The sequence below is a fragment of the Phacochoerus africanus genome, chromosome 6 (genome assembly GCF_016906955.1).
Source record: "Phacochoerus africanus isolate WHEZ1 chromosome 6, ROS_Pafr_v1, whole genome shotgun sequence".
NCBI classification, from domain to species: Eukaryota; Metazoa; Chordata; class Mammalia; order Artiodactyla; family Suidae; genus Phacochoerus; species Phacochoerus africanus.
The window spans coordinates 45,449,737-45,461,768 of NC_062549.1; the positions used below are offsets into that span (position 1 = coordinate 45,449,737).

The window sequence follows — 12,032 nt, forward strand, 5'->3', positions numbered from 1 at the left end:
TTTTTATTTTTTTCATTGGTGGACATATACTTAGCAAAAATAAATTCTCTTTTGCAAACCAGAATTCATTGTTCAATATGAGTTTTGATACAGATAAAAAGGAACATGATGAAAAAATATATATACTCCAAAAGTCTCCAATTCAATGAACATTATTATTTGAAGCCACTGTTTTAATGGGTTACTTTAAAAATTACAACTGAAAGCACTTCTCTAAATTAAAAAAAAAAGTAATAAGAATTACAATGGAGGAAACTGCAATTGGAAAGCAATCACTTACATAAGCCAGCATACAGATATAAATATGAAAATGCTAAAAAAAAAAAGATGTCAAAATCATACAGTGTAGGGAAGGAAAGTAAAAAAAATATAGATCCTTTTTTTATTTTAAGGATGTGTTTGAGTATATCACTATTGGGCAAAAGCAAGCAGATACAGGAAGGTTAATGTACTTAAAAAACAAGGCAACCACAAATCAAAACCAAACATTACATTCACAAAAACTGAAAAGAAAAATACTCAAGCATAATATAAATTGAAACCATCCAACCAAAAAAAAGAAAAGAAGAAAAGAGAAACATAGAATCAACTGGAAAACAAGGTTTAAAATGGCAATAAATAATCATCTATCAATTATCACCTTAAATGTCAATAGACTGAAGGCTCCAGTCAAAAGACACAGAGTGACAGATTGGATAAAAACACAAAAACCTTTAATCTGCTGTCTACAAGAAATTCACCTTAGGTCAAAGGACATATACAGATTGAAAGTGAGGGTATGGGAAAAGATATTTCATGCCAATGGACAAGACAGGAAAGCATGAGTTGCAATACTCATATCAGACAAAACAGACATTAAAACAAAGGCCATAAAGAAAGACAAAAAAGGACACTATTTAATGGTTAAAGGATCCATTCAAAAGGATATTACAATTATCAATACATATGCCCCTAATATAGGAGCACCCAGATACCTACAATAAATACTAACAGACATAAAAGGAGAAATTGATGGGAATACAATTATAGTGGGATACTTTAACACCCCACTCACATCCATGGACAGATCCTTTAGACAGAAAATCAATAAAGCAGCAGAGATCCTAAAGAACACAATAGAAAATTTAGTCTTAATAGACATTTTCAGGACATTACATCCAAAAAAATCAGAATATACATTCTTCTCAAGGGCACATGGAACATTCTCAAGATTTGATCCCATATGGGGCACAAAGCTTACATCAACAAATTTAAGAGTATAGAAATTATTGCAAGTATCTTCTCTGACCATGATGGCATGTAACTAGCAACCACAGGAAAAGAAATGAGAAAAAAACCTATTACATGGAGACTAAACAACATGCTACTAAAAAAACCAATGGGTCAATGAGGAAATCAAAAAGGAAATTAAAAAGTACATAGAGAAAAATGATAATGAAGACAAAACCTCTCAAAATCTATGGGATGCCTCAAAAGCAGTGCTCAGAGGGAAGTTCATAGCAATACAGGCCTTCCTCAAAAAAGAAGGAAAATCTCAAATTGACAATTTAACCCACCACTTAAATGAATTAGAAAAAGAAGAACAAACAAAACCTAAAGTCAGCAGAAGGAAATCATAAAGATTAAAGAGGAAATCAATAAAATAGAGATTCAAAAAGCGATAGAAGAACTCAATAAAACCAAGAGCTGGTTCTTTGAAAAGGTAAACAAAATTGACAAATCTCTGGCTAGTCTCACCAAGAAGAGGAGAGGAAAAACTCAAATAAACAAAATAAGAAATGAAAAAGGAGAAGTCACAACAGATACTGCAGAAATACAAAAAAAAAACATACAAGAATACTATGAACAATTACATGCCAGCAAATTTGATAACCAGGAGAAATGGACAACTTTCTAGAGACTTGCAGCCTGCCAAAAATGAATCAAGAAGAAAGAGACAACTGAACAAACCAATCATTAGAAATGAAATTGAATCATGTCATAAAAACACTCCCTACAAATAAAAGTCCAGGACCAGATGGCATCACAGGTGAATTCTACCAAACATACAAAGGGGAATGTATACCCATCCTCCTTAAACTTTTTCAAAAAGTTGAAGAAGGAACACCCCCAAAGACATTCTATGACACCACCATCACACTAATTCCAAAACCAAAGATACCACCAAAAAATAATATCTTTGATGAATATAGACACAAAAATTCTCAATAAAATTGTAGCCAACCAAATCCAACAACATATAAAAAAATCATACACTATGACCAGGTGGGATTCATCCCAGGTTCACAAGGATCATTCCACATACGCAAATCAAACACCATATACCACATTAACAATAGAGAAGTCAAAAACCACATGATCATCTCAATAGATGTAGAAAAAGCATTTGATAAAGTCTAACATTCATTCATGATCAAAAATCTTACCAAAGTGGGTACAGAGGGAACATTCCTTAACATAATAAAAGCATAATAAACATTCCTTAACATAATATAACAAACCCACAGCAAATATAATACTCAATGGGGAAAAGCTGAAAGCCTTCCTACTAAAATCTGGAACAAGAAAAGGATATCCACTCTCACCGCTCTTACTCAACCTAGTACTGGAAGTCCTAGCCACAGCAATCAGACAAACGAAAGAAATAAAAGGCATCCAAATAGGAAGAGAAGAGATGAAACTGTCACTCTATGTAGATGACACGATACTATATACAGAAGACCCTAAGGACTCAACCCATAAACTCCTTGAACTGATCAACAAATTCAGCAAAGTAGCAGAATGTTTTCTGATGCATCTCCACAGATTACTCATTACCAAGAATGAGGAAGCATTATACTTTAGGAGACGTAACTTAATTAGGATTGTAAACCCAAGAACAATAGATGCATAAGTTCAAGATTAAACTTCCCTTCTGGAACTACTTTCTGAGATTGAGAATAAGGAAAATTGTAAGTATGATCTTTTCCACATTTTAATTAATATCTTGAGCAGATAATGCCCAAAACAGTGAATACAGTGAAAGTGCCTATATCACATTCATCAATAAAGAAATTTCTGAATATGATGATCCACTTTAGGAACAGGATAAAAGAATGATTTTCGTATTCCACCTCCATTCTTATGGACTAGAAGATCACTGTCAAATAGCAACCAGTTGAAGGCAGAGAGTTTATCGCTTATTCATAAGTCAAAAAGAAAAAAAAGAAAAAAAGAATCTCATCACAAGAATATGTCTTTTATTCCTAACCGCACCAGTAAAATCTTTAGTTAAGGAGACTATCATGCAAAAGATGAAATATAATTCCTTTCCTGTCAATCTTAAGTCTTTTTGAAAAATCTTCTTCCTTTTGGTGATAATATAATCAGATTGAAAACCAAAAAGAATGAGTATAAATACAAGAAGGTAGTAGAGGTAGAAGCCACAAAACACACCCAAAAAAATGCGAGCCAAAAAATGTCAAAGAGGAATGTTTTTTATGAGACTGAGTATATGGTGATGCCATTATTACAATGGAGAGAGAATCTCAGAATGTACAACAAGAAGGTTATGATTCATCCAAGAGAAAAAATACAGAGAGATTAAAAGAATTACACATGGCACACCATCGAACACAGGAAAAAAGAAAGATGAGGGCTTAGAAAAGAATGGAATTCAGAAATTTAAAAATTGCTGAATGAGTTTTGGGAGAGAAGTTTTATTACAGTGTTAGGTACAGAAACTAGATTGCAGTTGTTTGAAGAGTAAATGGGTGATAAGAAAACAGGGGATACTCTTTGAAGAAGTATAACTAAATAGGATGCAGAAGAAGCTTGACGTTTTTGAGGTAGAAATCTCTAAATATTTTCAAATGGGAAAAAAGACATGGTAGTGAGAAAAAGAGTAAAAATGAGATAAGCTTGATGATACCAAATGGAGCAAATCTGGAAAGCAGCAGCAAGCAAGAGAATAAAGGATATAGATCACAGGATCATCCTCTAAAAGGACAAATATATATTACTTACATATTGGGAATGGAGGAGGAGATAGAGAAGGAGGAAAGTCCAAAACAGAGAGGAAGAAAATTGAGTGAGTTCTGTTAAACTGCCCCAAATTAACTAAAATGACAGGTAAAGTAATATTGACAGATTTAGCAAATTAAAATACGGGACATACCTAGTTAAATTTGCACTTCAGATAAAGAAGAAAAAAATGTTTATTTTAAATATAGATATGTCCTATGCAATATCTGAGACATACTTATACAAAAATAAATATATTTATTATTTATCAGAAATAAATATTTTTTCATGGAACATACTTATGCTAAGAAGTTCTTTATCTAAAGCACAAATTTAAATGGACATCCTGCATTTTACCTAACAATCCTAAGTTAAGGTCTTCTGCTGTAAATAAAGACTGAATTTCAGCCCTGCCACTTAGTTCTGTAATCTTTCACAAGTTTTACTGACAGAAAAATTAAATAATTTACCTAAAGTAAAAAGCACAAAGGTCATCACAGACCTGACAAATATTAGACATTGGTTCATCAGTGAATGGAACTAAGAGTGGCAGCAGTAGTAGTACTTAGTGGTTTATTATAAGCATGTGTAAATTTTATATAATAAATCGTACTCTCAGAACTGTTTGTAATAATGTTGACAATCAGTATTAGTTCAGTTTCAAGCTAATATAAACAGTAAGTGCTTCCTGTGTAACTTCTATGTAGTTAAATCGATCTTCCTATACTAACTTAGCTAAGCAACAGTGTCACCTAGTGGCTGTTAAGTCAATAATGAACAATTAAGAACAATTCCATAAAGGCTTGTATCTGCACAGAACTTAATGAATTTATGTCAGTAATATTTTTTCTAGTAATTAATATTTTCCATAATATAGTATATCAATTCATCTCATTCTGCATAAAATGATGCACACTCTACCTACAGAAGGGTATTGGTTATCTACTGCCTTTATTTACCTTGACCTGACAGTCTAACATACTTGATACTTTGTTAAAGAAACATATTCCTGCCGTCCAGGTTGTTTTAATTATAAAATTACTAAAATATATTTTAAACCTCTCACAGCTTCCTAACTACTACTCCCTGAAAACCTTAGAAGAAGGGGAGGATAAGGTGGGGAGAGCTAGAAATATGAAGCTTGAGGCCTACTCAATTACCAGCTTCAAATTTTTTTTACCTTCTATTCAGATTAGAGGTTTCTATTTTCTTTCTCATGCGGTCTAGAGGACCTACTATCTTCTTTGGGAAAAGAAAAGATGTTACTTTCCTGAAACTCAAATTGAGATATATTGATTAAAATTTTTGTTTCTGTATTAGTTGGGGACCAGTGCCTACTCCAGTTATATTTTATAGCTTTTGTCCTGGAGGCCTATCAAGGAGATAAGAGGTTTGTAGCTCTTAGGGTTATTCATGAGAGTGAAAAAAAATTTTAAACTAATGAATAACACAATTTTTGTTCACTTCCAATAATGTCAAGACAAATTAAGAACCCCAAATAGGAGTTCCTGCCATGGCACAATGGATTAAGAATCCTGCAGTGGCTCAGGTCACTCACTACAGAAGCTTCAATTCCTGATGTCACACAGTGGGTTAAAAGGATCTGTCATTGCCATATCTGCAGAGGAGGTCACAGCTGCAGCTCCAATTCAATTTCTGGCCCAGGGTACTCCCATATGCCATGGCGGGGGTGCTGCCATAAAAAATAAAATTAATACCAAGCAGCCTTTAGGGGAGACGTTACTCTGATCCTACTAAATCTATTTCTTACATGAGAATATTATAAAGTAAACATGGCATTAAAACTGGTAATATATCAACTCAGAAATGACTCAAGAGTTATTAATCAATGACTGGTAGAAATATTTCCTGAGTTTGTGAAAAATAAATAAATAACTATACACACATATAGTTTAAAGATCCATTAGGAATCATTCCTTTTAAGGAACCAACCTATTTTAAGATATATTTTTAAATTCCCAATGATTCCCAATTATCAAAATATTTCTGTGGCTCCCAGAACTTTCACAGTTCTTTCTTCCCTGGGCTCTCCTTTAAAGCTTTCATAAATACTTCATAGCTGACTTGTTTCACAGTGTTCCTAGACTGGTGGGAATTATGATTTCTTTTTCTTCTGATAAGAATGAGTAAAAATATGTACATGGATAATATATTAGAAAGCCATGCCAGAGTCCGTAAAATTAATTCTAAACATACAAAAATATATCTCCTGTAAGATTTCTTTCCACCTCCTCTAGTTGCTCCTTCTCTTGATGGTTATTTTTAGGACTTAGGAGTACTAAGCCATCAATGCCCAGAGGTAGACAGCTTAGGTACAATTCTACCATGCAGAAATCCCAGTCACAGCAACAAAGACTGAGTACTTCATCCTATAAAAACCTCCAAATCCAGCACACCTGGAAAACCAGTTCACTAATTCATGTCATGTCTATTCACAGGGCATCAATGACTGCTACAAGAAGAAAAGCTAAATTTGAAGTAACAGGAGATATTGCACAACCCACTTGACCTTATTTATGTCAGTCGAGGAAAAGAATGACATGCTCTCCTTGACTGTACTGCTTATCTGAATGACTATAAAAAACCAAGTAGCAAAACAAGACAGTTTGTCCGTAACATGTATTCATTGAATGAGAAAACTGTTTTCAATCGTAATCATTTCTCATCTGAAAAAAATATAGGATCTTGGAATTCCCGTCATGGTGCAGCAGAAACAAATCCGACTAGGAATCATGAGGTTATGGGTTCAATCCCTAGCCTCACTCAGTGGGTTAAGGATCCAGTGTTGCCGTGAGCTGATGTGTAGGTCACAGATGCAGCTCAGATATGGCATTGCTCTGGCTGTGGAGTAGGCCAACAGCTATAGCTCCAATTCGACCCCTGGCCTGGGAACCTCATATTCCACTGGTGCAGCCCTAAAACAGCAGGAAAAAATATATATATATATATATATATGGGATCTCATTCAACTTTAGTTATCTTATTTGAGAGCATCGATTACCTAAAAGTTAATTTCTTAATTCCCTCATTAGAATTGAGAATTGGCTGGGTATTTTATGCAAATGAAAAGAAGGCAAAAATATGTACCCTTCAAGGCTAAGGCTCTCTGCAACATTTTCGTAAATAATAGAGGAGGTACCCAATTTTAATTCATGCAAGAAATATGACATATGTGTGTGTATACATACGTATATACCTGCTTTAGTAATGACTTAATGGTAAGCAACTATTATACTATATAATCTACTTCTTAAGAGAACTATAAGAATTTCCTAATACACAAGCCAACTAATGAAGCTTTTGAAGAGCCACTCTGAAAAAATAATAGTTTCAACACTTTCACCAAGAATTTTTTTAAATTTTATAATAAGGCCAATTAACTTATAAAGCTAGTGATCTCCAAAATATATTCTCGACCAATAATCCACACCTATAGGGATGTTTAGAAGAAAAGAGATAAAAGGGCAGAGTAAAGGAGGGTCACAGGGCTGGGAGGCAAAAACTGCATTTCAGTGTTAAAGATAGCAACAAGGAAAACTATAAAGAAATGCATAGCAATTATAAAGATATGTTGTAGAAATTCTGGTTCCCTAGAAGACTCTATGGGCAAGGTACAGGGATAGTTGAAATAAAACGCATTGAATTAAGCAGGGAGCTAAGAGTTTAGGCTTTTCCTCTGACACACTCTATAATTTTGAACAAGTTACTTTATCTTTTCAGGTTTCCAAAACATTTGTTTGAAAAGCAAAACATCAGGTTAAATGATCCTTGCCATGTTTTCTGCTGCCACACTGTCCCTTCAGTGACCAATTTCTTGATCCTTTTTTCACTTCACATTTCCTCTTCCCTCCTTCTGGGGCTCACTCAGCTTTGCATTAATATAAGGGTAAATCTGGAGTTCCCATCATGGCGCAGTGGTTAAAGAATCTGACTAGGAACCATGAGGTTGCAGGTTCGATCCCTAGCCTTGCTCAGTGGGTTAAGGATCCGGCGTTGCCGTGATCTGTGGTGTAGGTTGCAGACGCGGCTCGGATCCCGCATTGCTGTGGCTCTGGAGTAGGCTGGAGGCTACAGTTCCAATTAGACCCCTAGCCTGGGAACCTCCATATGCCACGGGAGCAGCCCAAGAAATGGCAAAAAGACAAAAAAAAAAAAATATATATATATATACACACACACACATATACATATATATGTATATATACATATATATATATGGGTAAATCTGAGGAGTCTTAACTAGGCTGAAATAAATTATCCTCTGTTTCAGGGGTTGCCTCTTCATCAGATGCTCAAAAGCATACCAAAAAAAAGTATCATTTAAATAAAATCATTCATGAGGGCATCTTGCAAATCCAGGGCGTTCTCCACCAACTCGGGAATATTGCCAATATACTTCAGTTCTCCCAGTGAACATTGAGCAGCTTTCTTCACCAGAGTTGCCAAACCTTAATTTATCAGTAATCACCAGTTCAGAAATGCATAGCCTTTCTTGGAATCACAGGAGTAGAAAGAATCCCAAGAGATACCTCATTCATTGTATTGTCTAAACGTTTTCCCCCTAGAAAAATCAAAATAGTGCCTGATTTTTTTATACAATACCTAGAGTCCTGGGGTTGTTAATTCATCAAACACTACACCATGAAACAGACCAAGTCAACATGCCTGGCAACATCTTCACTAGTTTTCTCCCTCCTTGTCACCTGCTCAAGGATCCTGGCTTTCTGGTTTCCCCATGCCAAACAGCTGTGATTTCCTTAGATGCTTCTGAAATTCAGCAGGATATGTTCAACCACAATTGATTATGGGACATGTTCCCTGGGAAATCTATCAGTACTAAGCAAATGGTAATAATACCCTTAGCACTGTAAGAAACATAGTGCAGTGGAAAAATATATTTCTAACAATAAATAATTCACTTTATGAAACCAGAAGCTTGGACTCAGTGGTAAGATACCTGGTGTCTGTTACATTCTCTCACTTTCTCTAAATATCTCCCTAAAAACATAATTAATCCAAATTTTAACTTATAATACAGATCCTCATATGAACAAAAATACAAATAACATTTTGCGAACAGATTCACTTGGTTAGATAACCTCTGAAAATACTTAGATAGAAATAATTTAATTCCATGAATATTTCTTATCAGGTACATACTCACATATACATTTTTTTCCTTTTCTTAGTTTTTTGTAATGATTTTCATTTTTTCTATTATACCTTGTTTACAGTGTTCTGTCAATTTTCTACTGTACAGCAAGGTGACCCAGTTATATATATATACACACATTATTTTTTCTCACAGTAATATAACATATACTTTTAAAATACATCCAGAGAAAAATCCAGAGAAACTTCAGATCAGTTTTTTTTTCTTTTTTTTCCTTTTTAGGGCCACGTTTGTGGCATATGGAAGTTCCCAGGCTAGAGGGCAAATCAGAGCTATAGCTGCCAGCTTACACTACAACCAGAGCAAAGGGGGATCCAAGCTATGTCTGCAACCTACACCACAGCCCACGGCAACTCTGGATCCTTAACCCACTGAGTGAGGCCAGAGATAGAACCCATATCCTCATGGATACTAGTGGGGCTCGTTACCACTGAGCCACAAAGGGAACTTCCAGTTTCTTTTTTCTTAACAAGTAATTCTGTCCTAAAAGGACTTCTTGGCTTGTAAATCCTAGGTAACTTTTGTTACATTACACTCTAACAAAATTATACAGTATAATAGATGAATATTACATGCACCTATTATTCTACTATTATTCTATGCCACAGAAAGAGAGGTTAGAGATAGAGGCCTGGAGAAGTTAACAAATTTGCCTACAGTCACACTGCAGTAAGTAGAGGAACATGAGCAAAATGCCTCAGGCAACCAGTAGAAAGAAATAGTGTTGCAATTGGAGGGAGCTAATATAAAAGGCTGAAAGTGGAAGTAGCATGGAAGGTTCAGGGCAATGAAAGGAAGACGGCTGGGGAGTAGTGAGCTTAAGCAGCAAGAGGTGAAACCAGGGGAAAATTAAAAAAACTAAATTGCAGAGTGAGCCATGATAAGGAGTTTGAACCTTATCTAGCACATAACTGGCAGCCATTGAATGTTTCTAAGAATGTTTTGGTTGATTAACAACTCATTCCTAATAGACAGAAAATGGGAAAAGCCCAAGGCAAAGAAGGGATGAATAAACAGTATCAGTTATATTGTAGAACACTATTCAACAATAAAAAGGAACAGATTCATGATATATATATATATAAACAATATGGATGAATCTCAAACCATTAGTCTGAGTGAAAAAGTTTTACAGAAAAAATATATATAGTATGATTCCTTCTATATTAAGTTCTGAAACAGGCAAAATCTATGGTGGAAAAATATCAGAATAGTTGACTCTGGGAGATGAGGCAAGAATTTACTAGAAAGTAGAGTTGCTGGATAAATTACAGAATTCCCAGTTAAACATGAATTTCAGATAAACAGCAAAGAATTTTTTTGTATAATTATATCTTATGGAATATTTGAGACATTTTTATATTAAAAATGTATTAATTATTTCACTGAAATTCAAGTTTAACTGGGTGTTGTGCATTTATATTTATGAAATCTGGCAATCTTATGAAGAAGGGATATGAGAGGCTTTTCTGGGATGATGGTAATGTAATGCTCCATATTTTGATAAGGGTTTATAAATGCATTTGCTGAAACCATGTAAATTTGTGCATGTAAATGTGTAAATTTTACCCCAGAAGATAAAGAGAGATACAAATACTGAACTCTAATTAGGGACATGCACACTGAAATATTACAACAGAAATCACGGACGTCTGAAACTTCAATATTTGTAAAAAATAAGATGAATGGCTGGAGGGATGAATAAAGCAAGTATAATAAAGTGTTAAGTTAATGTAGAATCTAGGTGATAGGCTTATGGTACTCACTGTAAAATTCTTCTCAATTTTCAATACGTTTGAGAATTTTTATAATAAAATGTTGGGCGGGGGGAAGCCCTGCCCTGCTTTCAGGGAATTTATATTATAGTGGAGGGAGACAGACAATAAATAAAATTAGTAGGTAAATTATAGAATGAAGTAGAAGGTGAGAAGACATGGAAGGAACAAGCAAAAGGAAAGAGGTTAGTGAAGGCTGGGGATGAAACTTAAATTTTAAATTCAGTGACCGGGAGGCACTGACTGCAGGATGTGGGGGGAATGAAGAGCAATCAGATAAGGGAATGAGAAAAATGAGTGAGATTGGTGAGTTTGATATGATTTATTTTAGAGGAATTCTCTGCTCATTGTATTAGGAATGGACAGAAGCTCTCTAAGGTTTTGTCCATTCCTAGGTTTAGAACATGTCTTCTCTATTGGAGGTATCAAGAAATATCCCATTGTGGCACAGCAGAAACTAATCTGACTAGTATCCATGAAGATGCAGGTTAGATCCCTGGCCTCACTCAATGGGTCGGAGATCCAAAGTTGCCCTGAGCTGTGGTATAGGTCGCAGATGTGGCTCAGATCACAAGTTGCTCTGGCTGTGGTGTGGGCCAGCAGCTGTAGCTCCAATTAGACCCCTAGCCTGGGAACATCCATATGCCACAAGTGTGGCCCTAAAAAGCAAAAAATAAATAAATAAATAAAAATAGATATGTTGGATAAACAATTATAAACATAAAATGGACTCTTTCAATGCAACAAGTATATTTTATTCTTTTAAGTACTTTTTTCTTTCAAGCCAATATTAGTTATTTGAGACATTTTAAATAGTAAGTATTTAAACATTATTGTCTTCTATTTGGAAAGATAAAATAATAAATCACATGCCATCCCTGATTTATACTGGAAATCAAAGGCTTCGGAGATTTTTCTAAAATACTAGGAGAGTGGTGGCTATATATATCATCTTTTTCCCCTGCACCCAGCTTTCCCATCCACCAATACACTTGCCTTTTTCCTCTCTACAAATTTTTATCAACATATTTAAGGGAATAAAAGAAAGAGATTTCCCATAA

The 12,032-nt window shown here is 34.7% G+C and overlaps 1 non-coding gene across 1 annotated transcript; it reads left to right on the forward strand.

Annotated features, from left to right (window-relative positions):
- LOC125130170 (small nucleolar RNA SNORA40) lies at positions 1 to 108 on the forward strand. Its single transcript, XR_007135670.1, has one exon. It is a non-coding gene; the product is annotated as a small nucleolar RNA SNORA40 (small nucleolar RNA).
- Positions 109 to 12,032: the final 11,924 nt, after the last annotated feature.